The sequence below is a fragment of the Puma concolor genome, chromosome A1 (genome assembly GCF_028749965.1).
Source record: "Puma concolor isolate L17-30 chromosome A1, mPumCon1.1.hap2, whole genome shotgun sequence".
In the NCBI taxonomy this organism is placed as follows: Eukaryota; Metazoa; Chordata; class Mammalia; order Carnivora; family Felidae; genus Puma; species Puma concolor.
Window position 1 is genome coordinate 217,610,407 of NC_141667.1, and position 18,143 is coordinate 217,628,549.

Genomic DNA, 18,143 nt, shown 5'->3' on the forward strand with positions numbered 1-18,143 from the left:
ACGAACTGAGAGATCATGACCTGAGCCGAAGTCAGACGCTTAGCCGACTGAGCCACCCAGGCCCCCTTCCCAAAACGTTGTAAAGGAAGATTACGAAGCTTACCATCATTTCTACTGTGATTTTCCTGTTGAGGGTGAGCACAGGCCAGATTACCACTAGTTAACATATATGCGGCAGCAAAGGTCCTAGACAAAAGAGAGATTCCTGGACTCCCCCTGGCAAGTCATTCTAGATGGGTCTCTGCCCATCAAAGTCAGTGGTTCCATCACGAACGACTGCATAATGAGGACAAGCTCAGAGCCACAATACTCACTGCAGAGATGCAGCTTTTGCCAAAGGGATGGACGACTCGGTTGGGCATGAGCCACCGTGACCTCTACAGTGACCTCATAAACATCTTTCAGACCATAAGCAGCCAGAATTTTGATGCAGATGAGCAGTTTTCGCTCAAATACCCCTAACAATCTTAGAGTGACTCCATGAATAGACACAAGCATGTCAGATTTCGGATTTAGGATTTTCTCTGCCCCAGCACTAACTACCAACTATATACATGATTAGGAGCACTGAAGACTGATCTTAAAGGTTACCTCCTCAGTGAGGTCTCCATGGTCACCCTATGTCATGGCAACTGCCCCAGGCAGTAATTCCTCTCCCCCCACCCCCCGCCCCACTTCCCACCTCTGGTTTTCTCCTTACTCCTTGGCATTAATCCCCATTGTATTTAGCCTCAAACACGAACACCCACTAGAATGGAAAATCTCTGAGGGTAACTGTTTTTAAAAAAAATTGTACTCTGGACACTGCTTTGTTCCCAGAATCTAGAACAGGGGCACATGATAGGTGTTCAACCAAACATGCATTGAGTGTGAATACAATGAACGAATGAACAAACCAACAGTACCTAAGAATGGTTCTGCTGGTTATTTCTGTCGCCTAGGAAAGAAAATCGAGAACAGATGTCAACCTTTAGAAGAAGCTGGAGATCACGACCTAAAATTTCTGTTCAACTGTTTCCTTAGGATAAAGGAAGCTAGAGAACAGAAATCACAAACGAGAGTTGGGGTAAAGGGTAAAATTCGCTTATGCCCACTTTAAGGCGGCTTACTGAGCATGCTCAGTAATAACGAAATGCAGGTGAGCAAAGAGCATGGACGGTGTCTTGTTCACAAAGCTCCCCGGTCCTCTCCCCATCTTTCCGTATCTACTTCCCTTCATGCTCTGCGTTTGGACAAATCCCCACCCCCAAGGATGTTGAGAAACTCAAACCATCACTTATCAAACAGAAGGGCGACTGTTTTCGAGGCCCAGTAACGCGACTCCAGAGCTTCCACAACGCGGTCCGCAATCAGAGTCAACTGCCGTTTTCACACAGCTGCGCCCTCACCACAGCACATGCTGAACTCTGTGTTCGAACACTAACAGCACCAGGAAGGAAGCAGTGCTCTATTGCAATGGCATATAGCAACGAGGCTGGTGGCATCACATGGACTCCTCCCTGCCCGCCTGAACTTTGGCAGTGACCCTTAACTTGGAAGGTCCGCCGTCAGGAGAACACGGAGGAAGGACAGAAAGCAATTATGACAAATGCGTGGGGTAAGGTCCGCCGGGGAAGACCCCACGAAGGCAAAGACCAAGGAACACGAACCATGTGCCTGAGAAAACTGCAAGGTTGCCTAAGACACACAAATGACTAACTTCCTGTGGTCACCGCGTAGGTCACAGTGACCACTCTCACGGAGCGTTTCAGGTGGTATTATGCCAATTTGGGAACGGACGTAAAGAACGTTAGGGGGCTTGCCCAAGGCCTCACCACCAGTAATTTACCAGGAGAACAAAAAAACAAAAGTCTGACACCTGATCCAAGGCTCCTTCCACTCCTATTTATGTATATCACTGGGGCTGAAGTTGGGATATTTTCAATTTCGTTAGCAATGTAAATTTAAGAACGTTCCTATTAAATCTGTCACAAAACAAAGGATTAAGAACCACACCACTATATTTGATTCCATGTCTTTAGAACAGTTGTGCCCAGAATGTTATGATTACACCTATTTGTGTAAAAAACAAAAGTCATTGTACAAACAGCTCCAACATTTATTTATAAACCTTATAGAGGCACAGGGATACTAATATGTAATGTAAAAATTCATGAACATAACATTTTGTTCTTGCTTTCCAATAAATCATCTTGTAACCTAAAGGTACATACTACCACTCAAGTAATATTTTACTTAAAACCTTTTATATAAAAAACAGTAACAAACAGAGGCACCTGGGTGGCTCAGTTGGCTAAACGTCTGACGTCAGCTCTGGTCATGATCCCAAGGGTCGTGGGTTTGAGCCCCGCATCAGGCTCTGTGCTGACAGCTCAGAGCCTGGAGCCTGCTTCAGATTCTGTGTCTCCCTCTCTCTCTGCCCCTTCCTTGCTCATACTCTGTCTCTCCCTCTGTCTCAAAAATAAACAAACCATTAAAAAATATTTAAAAAAACAATAACAAACAAAAAATTACTTACACACGAACATCACATAACTGAATAAGACTTACAAAAAACATTAAATTCAAAACTTTACCCGAAGTAAGCGTAGGGACCTGCACTGGAACAATAGCAAAGTTCCCATGTTTGGGCCAAATAAAATGGGGAGCCATACTGGAAAACCGTCCGGCAGTTCCTCAAATGGTCAAGCATACAGTTACCATTTGGCCTAGCAATTCCACTCCTGAGGATATACCGAAGAGAACGAAAGCATGTGCTCACGCAAGAACTTGCGCACAAATGTCAACGGCAGAAATAGTCACAGAAGCCAAAAGGGGCAAACAACCCAAATGTCCATCAACTGATGAACGGGTAAACCAAGTGTGGGGCTGCATGCGATGCGGTATTATCTAGCCACAATACGAAGTGCTAACACACACCGCGACATGGGTGAGCCCTGAAAACATTATACTAAGTGAAATCACCAGGCACAAAAGATATTTCATATTTACAGATGCATTTTTATGAAATGTCCAGAATAGGCGAATCCATACAGACAAAACATAGATGAGTGGGTTTTTTTTTTTGGGGGGGGGGGTGGGGAGGAGGGAATGAGAACATAAACAGTGAGAGCTAACGGGTACAGGGTATCTTTTTGAGGTTCTAAATGTTCTCAAATCAACCGTGACGGTGAGGACACATATCTGTGAATATATTAAAGCCACTAACTTGTACACTGTAAATGGGTGAATTGCAGGTTATGTGAATTCTATCTCAATCTCAATAATGCTGTCCAAAAAAAAAAAAAAAAAATGAGATGGGAGGAAGTACCCATCTCTCTTCAAACAAGGTCCAGGAAGCCTGGAGAATGCTGGTGTGCATGGGCAGAGGGACGGAAGGAGCACTCGCTCTAAGTCAGGCTGCAAATTAAGGTACTGAAAGCTGAAAGGGGAAACAGAGAGCAAATAAGAGGCATACTGAATACGTGTGCCTAAAGTAGGTATAGAGAAGAGAGAGGAAGAAGTGAAAATGCCACAGCAGAACTATCTAGAAAAAGAAAAGAGAAAAAAAAAAAAAAAACGAAACCAAGGACTGGTAAAGACAACATCATCAATGTGATGGCAACCAGTAACTGGGCACCGGTTCCCAGACCCTACACCCAGAGGTCAGACACCCACCCTTCTCTTTAAACCAGCACCGTGAGGGAGGTTCTGCTGGTCCCAACGAACAAACAAAAATAAACCCTTCAACACTTGCAATATCTGTCCGTGTGTCCCTGAGTTACCTCTCTGACCTCCTTATCTATTACCTCTACATCCCTACACCTCTATACCGTTCTGCACCCCTCCCCTACACTCCTCTATAGTCTTCGGCACTGCCATCTTTATTCAAAAGTACCTTTGGAATGAGACTTTCCTCATCACCCTTTTTAAAACTGCATCCCTAAGGTGCACACTATCCTCATTTACTGCTCTATTTTTTTTTTCCTCCAGAGTACTCACCTATTATCTTAGCCATCGTCATCGGCTCATAACTAACACTTGCATGCAGTTTAGTAGGTGCCTGGAACTGTTCTAGATTTTCTATACACACACACACACACACACACACACACACACACACACACACACACACACACTTGATCCCTCTAACAACCTATGAGGTAGATAGAACAACACTGTTTTCATTTTACAGATGCGCACCTGACGCACAGCCAATAAAGGGGAGCATTGCACACCCAAGCAGTCTTGCTCCCAAGTTCACATTCTTACCCGCAACAGCACAGGGATGAAGGAAAGACCTTTAAATCTCAGAGATTCAAACGTTTCTGGAGAATATCCAAGTTTATCAAGCACGAAGTAGCTGCTGGCAATGTCAGTGACCTTGGCCCAAATCTCCACAGAGACCGAGTTTAAACGAAGAGTGAGCCAGCAGGAAAAACAACACAAAACAAAGAACAGGTTTTATGTATGTCATAGGACAGTTCAAGTGATTTGACGGTTTAAAACACTCTTAAATGTGCATAAATAAAAGCTCAAGTCTCCCGACCTACCGTATGTAAAATAGCCGTCCCAAAAGCTGTCTTCTAAAAACAGCTTCCAAAGAAAGAAAGAGAGAATAGGGAGGTACTTTACATATGTTCCCAGGACACTTGTTTCCTGACCCACTATAGATTGTTGAAATAAGAGAATGTAGAAGAGCCTAAGGATTAAAAAGAATCCCACACTGCCCTTCAGTCTTCATCACCTGAAATCAACTAGAGCAGAGCACCTGTTGGCCATGGGTGCTTTTCAAGGTGACCTGCCCCCAAAACTTTGAGGTCCAATTTACATTTATCTCTTTCAGTAAATGTAAAACTAAGGATCCAAGAACAGAACTAAAATATTTTTTTAATTTTTCTTTTAGTGTTTATTTATTTTTGAGAGAGAGAGAGAGAAACCGAGTTGGGGAGGGGCAGAGAGAGGGAGACACAGAATCTGAAGCAGTCTCCAGGCTCAGAGCTGTCAACACAGAGCCAGATGTGGGGCTTGAACCTATGAGACAGGAGATCATGACCTGAGCTGAAGTTGGATGCTTGACCGGCTGAGCCACCGAGGCGCCCCTAAACCAAAATATTTTTTTAAGGAATTGTCAAACATTAGTTGTTGAGCAGATAATATTTAAGTGTGTAGATCATTTCAGCTGCTTCTCCTTTGTCATTTTCCAGCCTACTGTTAACGACAACAAAAACACCTGCCTCTGAGACTTCCTTTTACCTGCGGCAGTATTTCCCTTTCACAGTTCACACGTGAGAAATAAAGCATCATTCAATATAGGATTATTATTACTATCTTGTGGATGAGAACACTGAGGCCTAGGAAAAGGAAGTGAAGACCACACACAGCAACTGAGCAGCAAGCTCAGCACTGGGAGCCTGGAACCTTGCTCCAGAGCCCCCCAATCTCACCCTCATGCTTCTGTATGTGTAAGATACAACAGCACAAAAATTAAGGGGGGAAAAAAAGAGTCCCAATCAAATATAATTTTTATGCCAATCTGAGAAATTCCTCACTTACCAGCTGTGTGACCTTGGGCAAGGCACTTAACCTCTCTGTGCTTCAGTTTTTTTTACAGATTGTTGTGAGAACTTAACGAATTGTAACATGCATATCTCAGTCCGACAGACACTATTCCATAAAAGTTGGCTTTATCATCACCATAAGTGCAATTTTACAGACTTAGACTTCAATGTATGACAGCACAATTAAGGAGACCTAGTTTTATTTCCCAACTTTGCAAATGAGTCATCTTTCAAGTCTTTTTAATTAAAATGAAAACTCGGGACGCCTGGGTGGCTCAGTCAGTTAAGCCTCCGACTTTGGCTCACATCACGATTTCACAGTTCATGGGTTTGAGCCCCACGTCGGGCTCTGTGCTGACAGCTCAGAGCCTGGAGCCTGCTTCAGATTCGGTGTCTCCTGTCTCTGCCCCTTCCCTGCTACAGCTCTGTCTCTCAAAAATAAGTAAATGGTAAAAAAAAAAAATGACAACGGAAAAACAATCAGAGGTCTTGGTAATATTGGCTTGCACACCTTACTTATCTCTTTAGAAAGGATACAATATGACACACAGGCATTACTATTGCTCATGTTTATAATCTCTGGAAGGCTTGACAAGCTTATTTAAAAAGAACTGCTTCAATTTTAACAGTAATGCAACCAACCATGTGACTCTTTCCTTTCCATATGAGAAATACAAATCTAAATTTAGTAACAAGGGAAACTATTCAAATTTGGCAAAGCTATTCTTTGTGTGCCCTCAGACAGGTGGGGAAAATGTGTTCGCGAGCAACGCAGTCTTTCTTGACCTCTTTGCTTATCCTCCTCTAAAGACCATTCCCGTTAAAACGCTTATTCTTGCACGTTTATCCTTGGTGCTGGCAGTCTTCCCTGCGTCAGAAAACACGACCTCCAACTTCAGAAGGCTAAGGATGTTTTCAAAGTCATGAAGAGCATCTCAAATCAAATCTAACCCCCAGAGGCCACGACCGGTTTTCATCAACTTGCCTAGCATCTCCCTCCGGCCCTAAAGAAGATGAGGAAGGCACAGTTCCTGAACCCTGAGGTCACACTGATGCGCAGCGTCAGGCAGTACTGCTCGCAAGAGGGCCCAGAACGAAACACTGAGGAACAGCCACACCCGGACATCGTGGGCAGGTAAGCGGGAAAGTGCCCGCACTACCCTGAAGGTGCTGCCTTACCTCTGCTCCAAACGAGGTTCTGCTGGCGGCCAGGAGGGAGGTGTGCGCAGCAATGTGGTGAGACCTTAATTTATAGAAACCACACTTCTGCTTTTCAAAACCCTAGTCTTCCTCCAGTTACCGTCCAGTGAGGTAGGGCAGGGATCACCCTGCTGCTTCTCACACAAACAAGGTTTCTTGACTTGCCCAGACCTCACTGCTGCTACTCAGCCTTTCAGGACAGAGTCCCCGGAACCCAAGGCTGCAGACCCTCAGTCCTTTGCGCTCTCCCAACATACCGCCAGTTCAGAGATCCTTCCAAGTGCCATTGCAATAACACAGTAAGCACGGTTCCGGAATCTACCCCTTCCTTATCGTCTTGATTCCCATTCGGGCTACATAACCCCTCTTCCGGCGGTTCTCCACATTCTCCAGGCTGACGGTATCAATGTGGCAGGAGGGTGGCGAACCTCACCGCGGCCACCCGCAGGCTGGAGCGGGGTGGGGGTGCAGCGCCGCTTTCTCCGCCGCAGTGTCAGCAGGTGGACTTCTCGGTGGGCGCTGGGGACCACATAACCGGCCGTGCGCTCACTAACCCAGCTCGGTTAAGTAACAGAAAGTTTATGGGTTTGGGCCACCAGCCATCCATACATAGGGCTGGGTGTGTGCGGAGGGGGTCCTCCGCGGGCCTTCGCCATCTGTGCGCGCGCTTTTGGGGAACCGAGAAAAGCCTGCGCGCCCGGAGCGCGGTGCCTGGGGGCACGCAGGGCGCAGGCTTTGGGCTCACTGACCGTCGCCCGGCGCTGAAGTGTCTTCGAGGTTCCGTTCCTGAGCCTTCCGGATCCAAGCCGAGCACGGGATCGCCCCCTTTTGCCAGGTCGATTCCATAAAAACCCGCCACCCCTGCAGAGCAGCCCCCTCCTCCATTCGCCCAGTGGCCTCGGCACTGCCCGGCCCCTGCCCCGGCGTGCCCCCGAGCTCGCGCACGCCTCTCCGGAGCCCCTCGCCCCTCCCCCCCTCACCGCTGCAGCAGCCTCACCGCGCCGGCGTTACCCACCTCCGGCGCCCCTCGCGCCCCCGGCCCGCTCACCCCCGCTCATCCCCGCTCACCAGGTGCGCGCATCGCGTCGGTTCCCGGCTAGCTGGGCTCCGGGCGCGCGCCACCGCGGCGGAAAGAGGGAGCGAGGAGGGGGAAGCGGCGCCCTGACGCTGCCACGCCGCCGCCACCCCACCCCCATCGAAATCCCGGGCCACCGCAGCAATCCGAGAAGGTCCCCGAGGAAGCGAAGCGCCGCGGCCGGGCCTGCAGCCGGCGAGGAGACGCGGAGGACGCGAGCCGGAAGGAACTGCGGCCCCCGCGCTGCCCCCACCGCCGCGGCCGTGTCCTCGGCCGCCCACCCCCGAGCCGGGTGACGCGGGCTGGGACAGCCGGGGGCCGCTGTGCTCCCCTCCCCCAGCGTTCCCTCCCGAAATCACGCCGTTCCCTCGCTGGGGGGAGCGGGGGGCGGGCTGAGCTGCAAACGCGCTTTCTGGGGTTGAAATACCGAGATGCCCGCAGACTTGGCGGACGCGAATTCCCAGCACCCCACCCCCTCCCCCGGACAGCGGTATTTGGCGTTCAGCGCAATTGCCTGAGAGAACGCGTGATCCTGCCGAGTATTCGGGATTCGTCCGCACAGAGATCTACGCGCCCGACCGAGACCTAAAGCTTCCCCCGAGCGTGACCTCAGCGGGCTGCTCCGCGCGGAGCCCCACGACGCTGACTTCCCTGGCAGCCTCCGTCCTACCTACTCATCACCTAGTCTTCTGGAAGCGAGGGGTGCCGCGGGTTGCGTCCAGATCTAGCTGGACGCTGGCGAGAAGCTGCCAACCAAAACAGAATGTTGTCACGCTCAGACACCGAAGCCCTGACCGTTGGTAGGGCTGAGTGCACGGTGTCCCTTCGCCCCTAGGGAGGCTGAACATGCTCTGCCAGCGCCCTAACCTCTCTTGGGGGAAGAATCTCGGAGTTACCTGCCCAGGTAGCAACAGGCAGCGGGTGAGCCGATCTAGGATTACTTAAAAGACTCCCTTCTGCAGGGCAAGCCAACCGCATCGCACCCCCCCTTGGTTCTTTGGGTCACCTCCAGGTGTGGAACCAGCTCACGGGTATGTTGGGCTTTATTTGCTGGATGTTTCTTTGGAACACGCTTTTCCTGGCACAGCCTAGACTGGAGTGGATAAGGGGCGGCGTCAGGTAGTCTCTGATCCTATGTCAGAGTCTGGTAACACTAGCTGTCCATCACCCGACTTAACACTGAGCACAGCCTGTTTGGAGCCTAGAACCGCTTAGACCGGAAAGGACTCTGGACTTTTGGGGTCCTGTTTCAGGAATTCGGATTGGCTGAAGACAGACTGGGAAGGGCTTACATTAAACTAAAAAGAAAAATGTTGTATATGTAGGCTCGGGTACTTTTACAAATTATTTTTGAGCCATCCTATCAATATTCCGGAATATCATTTGTTTCCACAGATTCTTCCTCTGTTGTCTTAAAGAGGTTAAGTTACTTGCCCAAGGTCACACGGTTAGTAAAGCACAGTTAGGCTCTGAAGACCGATGTCTCTAACAACCAAAACTTATGTCCAGTTTTCACCATGCTGCACAGAAAAATAATGAAATCGAGGGGCGAAGCATGAGAATTTTCAAGCAATAATTAAAAGAGGAAAGGAATCAGGAGGAAGTGGACAGAAAAAATGTCATGCAAAGTAAACCAGTAAGTCTACTATTCAAAGGAAAAAAAAAAAACCAACCAACAGAAACCAAACTGTACTAGGTGGTAGACTGGACAAATCCAAGGCAAAGAAAGCATTCTTGTAGGGACACTAGGAGATTTTAGACCAAGATGGTAAGATTTGGTCAGTCCCCTTTGAAGTCACTTTGGAATCATCTTTATCAAAAGTAAATAGGCTGGCCTATGCCTTGTTATGTGGGCATCCTATAAACTTAAACATCCACATTCAACATCTAATCACAAATAAAGGAGGCCACATTCTGCAAGCTTATCTCTACAACTAAGAGAGTAAGCTCAAGGACAGGTGTTTCAAATAAGGAATACTGGAAATCGACTGTCCCCTCTGAGATTAGAGTTCTGGAGGTAGAATTTCCTAAGTCCTAAATGCTGAGTTTGGGCTTTCCAAGACTGCCCAATCAATTGTTCAATGCTGAGAAAGTCACTGATAATTACAAGCCAAAAACCACTCAGGAAAAGCAGGGGTTGGTTTTCTTTTTCATGGGGAAGGTCATCTTCCAGGTCACAGTGCCCTCCACGCCCTGGGGCCCCAGGGCAGTGAGCATATCAGGAACAACTCACGGCTTCATCTAACTGGGCTCCTGCCCAGCACCCATTGGTCACACACAAGTCTCCATTGTGGCCAGGACCAGCCTCATAGGGGAGCAGAAGCCTGGGAGCTGCCCTTCCAAACCCAGCCAGACTTCACAAGACGTGATTTGTGCCATGAGCAGGGACGCGACCCTGTTGTTGAGCTCAGCTAACGAAGTCAGCAAAGGAAAAATCAGTCTCCGTGCAAAACAGGAACGAAATGAGATGAACTGCCTCGTAAGCTACGAAAAGGAGTCTGCTGACATCATGACTTTCAGGGAAGAAGGGATGATGCTACATGTGAGGGAAGTCAGCATGTGACAAGGGGTAAAAGAACCAGGCTGCATTAGGCTTGTCTCAGTTTCTTTTCCTCCTTCCTGTGTGTCTGAAACCTCCATTATCCACAAAGGACAGATTTGTATGATGATGCTACTTACGTGAGGAACCTAGAATAGGCAAACTCATTGAGACAGAAAAGAGAGTAGAGGCTACCAGAGACGGGAGGAGTGGAAATGGGAAATTATCATTTTGTGGGTACAGTTTCTGCTTGGGATGATAAGAAAGTTCTGGAGATGGATAGTGGTGATGGTTGCACATTATTGCAAATGTACTTAATGGCACTGAATTGGATACATACAAATGGTTAAAGTAGTAAATTTTATGTTCTGTATATTTTACCATAATAAGGTATATGTGTATGTATGTATATACATGTATATAAATATATATTGAAAATACATAGTATATATGTTATATATATTATATACATTATATATATGTAATATTATAAACATATATAAATATATTTAAGATGTATCATCAGGATGTAATACTTCTTTGGAGTAAAAGCCCAAGGGAAAGCAACATGCTAAGATAAGAGATGCCTTCTGGCCCCGGAAACTCTTTGAATTTTCATAAGTCTTGCCCTATTTTGCTTTCCTTTAGGGTGCCAGAGCCTAGCTTTGGGTTTGTCGAGCTCCTCATTCAAAAGGAAGAGTAATCCTGCCACTTTACTACTTGCTTCTGCCGGTGATAGGTAGCTGGGGGTCTGTGAGGGCATGTTCAGAAATGCCATACCCTCAAAGAGGTTCTACCTTTCAGAGACAGAGGAAGCTAAAATATGTTTTGAAAAACACAACATTTAACTGAGTAAATTTAAAGATCTGATTGACTTTATTCAATGATTCATGAATCAGGCTCACAGAAGGGAGCTCTGTACAAAAAGGGAAGGTTTTTAACGGCAGAAAGGGGGTGGGACAAGGAAGCCATAAACAAAAGAAAGGATGATTTCCAGCAAGGTCACTCTCCTCTGAGGGACAGGCAGGGGGCGGGGCTTCTCACCCAGTCTAACCTCACTAGTGCCATCAGTTCATTCCAGACTGATTGGAGGGCGCTTTCAAGGCGTAGCTGAAACTGTAAGGAACTCTTGGTTTACTCTTGTGGGGGCAAATGACTCCATTTCGAGCCTGTTTCCCCTTTCGTCGCGAGCAAAAGTATTTTGTCACGAGCAAACCTTGATCCCCAGGGTCAGCCTGTTTTGGTGGAAATGGCAAGAGGAAGGACACGTGCCTTGGGTCTGACGGAAAACCAGTAAACCTTGTCCTTAGCCCCCCCTCCTCCTCTCCCCATCCTCTTTGAAGATGCCCTTAGTTAGCGGGACTAGTAGAACCAGAAGCTGCACCTGTTCTGTGGTCTCTTTTCACAAGAAATGTGGTATACGTAAAAATGTGGGGTCCCACATGAGTGCAAGGGTACCCAGTAATCTGCTGTTTGAACTGAAACAGTAAGCTGTTTGTATTCTGTCTTGCCCTCTGGATTGTCGACCCAGGGGACCTTACTCAGTTCTGAGTTACTTCCCCCACAACTCCCTCCCCCCAGACCTGGCCCTGTACTTCACATGTTTCTGGTGTTCCATGTATTTGCTAACTGTTCACGTGGCTTGTGGGGTGTGATTTGAATGCCATCCCTTGAAAGGGAAAGACATGAGGCTAAGATTATCCCATGTTTGGAAACACTTGAAGTGTCCAACATTTAGTTTCTTAGTCAACATTTAAAGTGTTCTTTACTATGATCTCAGCCCAATTTCCAGTCTCTTCTCTCACTCGTGTCTCAATTATGCTAAGGCTCTCAATGGCCCACCAATTGCTGTGAGGACATACTTCACTGTTTCCTACCTTTGTGCCTCAAGCCATCAACCACATTTTATGTTTTTCACGTCGTCTTCCCAGAGACGACCTGGTACCTCAGTATTTCTTGCCTGACATTTTGTTAGTCTTTCTGGTAGCCTTCTGGCCCAGTATAGATAATTCCTTATGTCATTTCCACATGGGCTGTTTGATAAGGAAAGGCTAAAATGCCTAGATTCAATCCTGTGTGGCTGGTAGGAATCTTTCTCTGGAACTTGGATACGAAAGAAAGAGAAAAGAAAAGAAAAAAGAAAAGAAAAGAAAAAAGAAGGAAGGAAAGAAAGAAAGAAAGAAAGAAAGAAAGAAAGAAAGAAAGAAAGAAAGAAAGAAAGAAAAAAGAAAAGAAAAGAAAAACCTTATTTTTCTAAAATTGTTTCTACATCAAATTAAGTTGACTTGGTATCCCCACTTGAAAAGGTAGCAGGAAAAAGGTGCCATGTGTTAGCGAGCCTTGCTCCCTCCCTAAAGTTTCTCAAGAGCTCAAGTGCCTATGTAACATTTCTGGTCTCTTCCATCATGGTCACTAGAGAGATCCTCATTTTTGAAATTTACTAATTTGAGCAGTGCCATCACTCTATACCAAGTGTGGGTACAAGGGTCCTTCACCAGGCTCTTAGGGATTCAGTCACTCAGCATTCAAACGCTGCCCCTTCAGAGAGTCTATCCCTCTCTCACAGACCCTTTCTGCCCTTCCCATTAAAAAACAAAAAGGCAGGGGTGCCTGGGTGGCTCAGTTGGTTAAGCATCGGACCCTTGATTTCAGCTCAGGTCATGTTCTCACAGATTGCGAGATGGAGCCCTGCATAGGACTCTGCGCTGACGGGCTCCCGCTGTGGGATTCTCTCCCCCTCTCTCTAGCCCTCCCTCATGCGCATAGGAACACACACACACACACACACACACACACACACACACACACGCGCTCTCACGTTCTTTCTTTCTCTCTCTCTCTCAAAATAAATAAACTAAAAAAAAAAATCTTCTCTTTGAAGAAGCCACTTCCCACTCAGGCAACTCCTGCCTTTCTGCTTACCATACCACACAATCCAACTAAATTAAATACACAATGCCTTAACTCTGCCCTGGGGTACTCCAAGCCCTACTGATCCTCTTAGGGGCAGGGAGATTAACACAAAAGTGGTCTCAATTCCTTTGGATTTTTCTGCAAAGCACTAAGAATAAAACAAGTGCATTTCTTAATAAGTTATCATAAACAATAAAATACAAATACTTTTCTCAATAAATTATTTTGCCACATTAAGTTACAATCTTTTAATGTGCCAGTAAAATGAATACCGAGGGAGACTAGCTCTCTGTCGCAGAGATGGATCCAACCAACACCTTCTCTCTCTCTCTCTCTCTCTCTCTCTCTCTCTCTCTCCCTCTCTCTCTCCCTCTTTTTTAAAAAATTTTTAATGTTGGCGCCTGGGTGGCGCAGTCGGTTAAGCGTCCGACTTCAGCCAGGTCACGATCTCGCGGTCCGTGAGTTCGAGCCCTGCGTCAGGCTCTGGGCTGATGGCTCAGAGCCTGGAGCCTGCTTCCGATTCTGTGTCTCCCTCTCTCTCTGCCCCTGCCCCATTCATGCTCTGTCTCTCTCTGTCCCAAAAATAAATAAACGTTGAAAAAAAAATTTAAAAAATTTTTAATGTGTATTTATTTTTGAGACAGAGACAGAGCGTGATCAGGGGAGGGGCAGAGAGAGAGGAAGACACGAATGTGAAGCAGGCTGTCAGCACAGAGCCTACGATGTGGGGCTCCGGCCCACACACTGTGAGATCGTGACCTGAGCCCAAGTCAGAGGCTTAACCGACTGAACCACCCAGGGGCCCCTTCTCTCTCTCTTTTTTGATTCATTTCACTAGCCATTAAGTCATTCAGCTTGACTTGATGCTCTAATTTCGTGCTGTCCTTACGAACTTCTATTTAAAAGTAGATGTGCCTGTCAATTTGCCTACAGGGAAAGAAGGTGCTGACCAGCCACCATGGGCGTTCTCACCGACTCCATTACCCTGAAGTTATATTTTTCATAGTAAATAGTCATAAATTATCATTCCTTCTTGCCTATTAATCTCCAGTGAGTTTGGTCAAATTAAATCAGATCCTGTAATAGGGAGAGGAATCGTCCCCCAAAGACGCCCACATCCTAATCCCCAGAACCTGTAATTATGTCATGTTACACGGCAAAGGAGAATGTAGATTGCAGATAGAATTAAGGTTGCCAAGCAACTGACTCTGACAGGAGAAGATTATCCTAGACCATTCACATGTCCCAGTGTAATCACAAGGGTCCTCATAAGTAAAAGAGGGAGGCAGGAGAGTCAGAGTGATGCAATGTGACAAATATCTGGCCAGCCATTGCTGGCTTTGAAGATGAAAGCAGACCGTGAGCCAAAGAATGAAGGCACCCTCTAGGAGCTGGAACAGACCAGGAAATAGATTCTTCTGCAGAGCCTCTGGAAGGAACACACAGCCCTGCTGACTCCTTGATTTTAAGTCAGTGAGACCCATTTCAGAATTTCGGACCTCCAGAATTGTATGATAATAAATTTTGTATTGTTTTAAGTTACAGACCTCAAGAGACTGATTTTGGTTGCACTGCAAAATCCAAACTCCAAAAATGCAGTTTTTGGAGCTACAATGAAGTATCCTTGCCAAGTAGTTTCCTGGATTCCATTGGAAATATCTCAGTTTTTTCCCTCTAATCATCAAAGTGCTTTGAACATAATCTAGGCTCTTAAAAGTATCTGTCGAATAAAGAAATTTTGACAAAATGTAGAGTCCGCAAGCCACGATTGGTCTACCTTTGATACTCTGGAACTTGAGGAATAACCATATCTCTCTCTCTAGCTAGTTGTGAACGAGTGCCTCTGCTAGGAAGACATTGGTAATTAACTTGTATGGACTGCACGTAGCAGAATTTGTGATGATAATACCCAGCTCTCTCGTCCACTTACCGAGAAAAATTAAAAAATCAATGCCAGTCTTAGCAGACAGCAGTGACTTCCCTCATACAGGAGGGAGCTTCAGTTCTACTCCGTGACACGAGGAAGCTCTTCAGGTTGGCTGGTGAAAGAGCTTGTGACATTCTTGTCAACATAGCTGACACCCATATCATGTACAACACGAAACACTAGGTCTTTTGGAAGAAGGAAAGACAAGTAGAGCATTTCAACGAATCATTACAGCAGTTGGTCAACTAAGAAGGGCTCCCAAGAGTCCTATTGTCATTCTTTGGTGTGGGAGCTGCTGTCAGAGTCCATCCAAGTGTAAACAAAGAGGTCTCTTGAGAAATGCCATTGGCTGAAAGCTACTGACTGAAGAACCCTCCTGGGGAGAGCTCTGCTTCTTGAGTTCAGCTGTGTACAGAGCTGATGCACTGACCTAGCCACATGCACATTCACTGGGCTCCAATGGGCCAGGGGGCCTCTTTTTAAATGTTTATTGTTTCTAATTAGCGGCTTTAAGACAGTCCTGTTTTAAGTAGCAGAAACACGTGCAACACAAAGCAGAAAAAGAAAGCCTGGCTGATTCCTGTTGCTGCTCTAAGTTGGGCTTGGGTGAAATACAAGAAGGGGAGGGTGAGGAGAGGAGGCTGGAGGGGAAAGTCTCAGGCCACCTTAAGGTGTTGGAGCTTTAGCCCAAGGGCAGGGGGAGTTACTGAAGGCTCCTGGACAATGGGACAGGAGGACGGTGGGACAGTGGGAACCTGCTGATGTTTGCATTTTCCTTCCTTGGTGATCTATTACGTCTTAAGTTTTCATGTGCACGGGAATCCCCTTAGTCTTGGGAAAAAAATGTAGCTTCTGACCCAGTAGTTCTCCGGTGGAGCCCCTGATGCTACAGCAAGGTCTTAGGTGATGCCGGGACTGCTGAGCCAGAGAGCACATTTTGAGTAGCAAAAGCCTAAACAGAATGCCTTGTGAGCATCTATCATTGATTTGTTTTCAGAGCCTGCAAGAAGGCAAGGGAGCAGCTGGAGGGCGGACACAAAGCTCTTTTCCGTTTTCAAATAGCTGTGTATTTTCCCGGGGTGACCTAATAGCCTGGACAGAGAACATTGTAGCGAAGTCCGTAGTCATTCTTTCTGAGCCCTTCCTTTGTTCTGGACGTTACTCAGACTCTCTGCGCTTTCTGCTCAGAACTCACTGTCTTGTCCTGCTCTCCATGTGCTTAGTTACAAATAGGCTTTGAAATTTCTTTTTCCTAATGTCTTAAGCAGGACTGACTTCTCGTTTCTTGAAATTGACATCAAGCCAAGAACATCAGATTCTCCAAAAATGATGATCATGCCTTGGTTTGGATGATTTAGAGATGTGAAGGAAGGTTGCAGAAAAATAAATTAGATGCCTTTAAACTGATATTGCAGAGAGAAACACGGGATTTGTCAAGCCTTTGTTTTGTCAATATAGCACACACCATTAATTAGTTATATAGTATAAATGACATGATAAATGTAAAGTACTGAGCATAATATCTAGTACACAGGAAGCATCCAATATATGGCTTTATAATTTTCTGTATTAAACTTCCTTCTAACCTCAGAAAGACAGTATAATTCACTCGTTAATGCTCAAGGCTTTTGTTGACTAAGAGATCACTAGAATAGAAGAGAGAGTTTGAATAGACTCAGATACATGGCTACTTGATTGGCAACAAAGAAACGAGTGCAATTCAGTGGGGGAAAGATGATCCTTTCAATATAAACGGTGCTTGGGCAATTTGACACCATATGGAATATAACTGAACCTTGACCTTTACTTCACACAATACACAAAAATTAATTCGAGAGGGATTACAGACCTTAATGTGAAAGATGGAAAAGTAAAAACACTTAATCTTTAAAAAGCACATAGAATGCCTTGGTGACCTGGAGGTGAGTAAAAATTACTTAATCGGGACATGGGAAGTACTAACCATAAAAGATAAGATTGGGGGGCGCCTGGGTGGCGCAGTCGGTTAAGCGTCCGACTTCAGCCAGGTCACCATCTCGCGGTTCGTGAGTTCGAGCCCCGCATCGGGCTCTGGGCTGATGCCTCAGAGCCTGGAGCCTGTTTCCGATTCTGTGTCTCCCTCCCTCTCTGCCCCTCCCCCATTCATGCTCTGTCTCTCTCTGTCCCAAAAATAAATAAACGTTGAAAAAAAATTTTTTTTAAAAAAAATAAAAAAAAAAGATAAGATTGGTATTTGAAATAATATATTCAGTAACACCTACAATCTAGTCTTTTATATTAGCTACAGTTTGTATTTATTAGAGATTTACAAAGTATTGTGAGAGACTCTTCAGATGGGCCCAAATACTCACACACACACACATACACACACACACACACACACACACACACACACACACACACACACACAGAGAGCCCTAAATTTTGTGTTCATTTTGTGGATGCGTTACAACTGCAAAATACCAGACCCTTTTCCAACTAATGATTTATAAAGAGAGAACAAAAAAGAGGCCTCAGCCGTGCTTTTAGAATCCTCCTAAAAGGACAGCGGCCTAGAAAGAAAACTGGCTGTCAGTGCAGAGTGCTCCTGATGAAGTTGTCAGCATCATTTGGGGTCACGTGACCTCCCAGCCACAGGAGCAATGATTTTGTCTTTCTCAAACCTTTTGCAGCAGGCAATGTGCAGTCAGACTTAAGAATAGCCTACTGACGTGAAAGGTTGGTAGTTCCAGGCAAGTCTTTAAATAAGACCCGAGACCACCATTTGTGCAATTTTACTCTGGATTATTATTCTATCAGGAAAGAGGATAATAAGGCGGATCTGAGTTTAGCGCGGGAATTCCCAGCCAGATATCCCAGCCAGACATCCCAGCCAGATGGGAACCTTCCCATCTCTTTGCCACTTACCAGCTGCACGCCTTGGGCAAGATACTTCTTGAGCCCTAGTTC

The 18,143-nt window shown here is 46.1% G+C and overlaps 1 long non-coding RNA gene across 1 annotated transcript; it reads left to right on the plus strand.

Moving 5' to 3' along the window:
- Positions 1–6,167: 6,167 nt before the first annotated feature.
- On the plus strand, positions 6,168–16,601 carry LOC147584771 (uncharacterized). Its single transcript, XR_015253192.1, has 2 exons — positions 6,168–6,675; positions 14,201–16,601. It is a non-coding gene; the product is annotated as an uncharacterized LOC147584771 (long non-coding RNA).
- The last annotated feature ends 1,542 nt before the right edge of the window (positions 16,602–18,143 follow it).